The sequence below is a fragment of the Schistocerca cancellata genome, chromosome 6, assembly GCF_023864275.1.
Source record: "Schistocerca cancellata isolate TAMUIC-IGC-003103 chromosome 6, iqSchCanc2.1, whole genome shotgun sequence".
NCBI classification, from domain to species: domain Eukaryota; kingdom Metazoa; phylum Arthropoda; class Insecta; order Orthoptera; family Acrididae; genus Schistocerca; species Schistocerca cancellata.
In genome coordinates this window covers 589,192,526-589,193,337 of record NC_064631.1, presented here as the reverse complement: position 1 = coordinate 589,193,337, position 812 = coordinate 589,192,526, and positions in this window count along the sequence as shown.

Here is an 812-nt window from a genome sequence, read left to right as displayed (position 1 = left end):
CGAATGGTCCTCGCCGATACCCCAGGAGCACCAGTGTCCCTAATTTGCTGGGAAGTGGCGGTGCGGTCCCCTACGGCACTGCGTAGGATCCTACGGTCTTGGCGTGCATCCGTGCGTCGCTGCGGTCCGGTCCCAGGTCGACGGGCACGTGCACCTCCCGCCGACCACTGGCGACAACATCGATGTACTATGGAGACCTCACGCCCCACGTGTTCAGCAATTCGGCGGTACGTCCACCCGGCCTCCCGCATGCCCACTAACGCCCTCGCTCAAAGTCCGTCAACTGCACATACGGTTCACGTCCACGCTGTTGCGGCATGCTACCAGTGTTAAAGACTGCGATGGAGCTCCGTATGCCACGGCAAACTGGCTGACACTGACGGCGGCGGTGCACAAATGCTGCGCAGCTAGCGCCATTCGACGGCCAACACCGCGGTTCCTGGTGTGTCCGCTGTGCCGTGCGTGTGATCATTGCTTGTACAGCCCTCTCGCAGTGTCCGGAGCAAGTATGGTGGGTCTGACACACCGGTGTCAATGTGTTCTTTTTTCCATTTCCAGGAGTGTACATTTCGCGTAAGGATCGTGAAAAGGTACGATTAGGGTGATTAGGCTGGTACGATGGGATATAGATAGTCGTTTTTCCCTCGAGTGAATCGGAGAAGGAAATAACCAGTAACAGTACAGAGCCCCCCTCCCCCCTCTCCACGCACCATACGGTGGCTTGTGAAGTATGTATGTAAATACAGACGTAGACGTGCCTTAACGATTGAACCAAAAGGGAAGTGCACCAGTGTTGCTCACAAAAGTGGTAG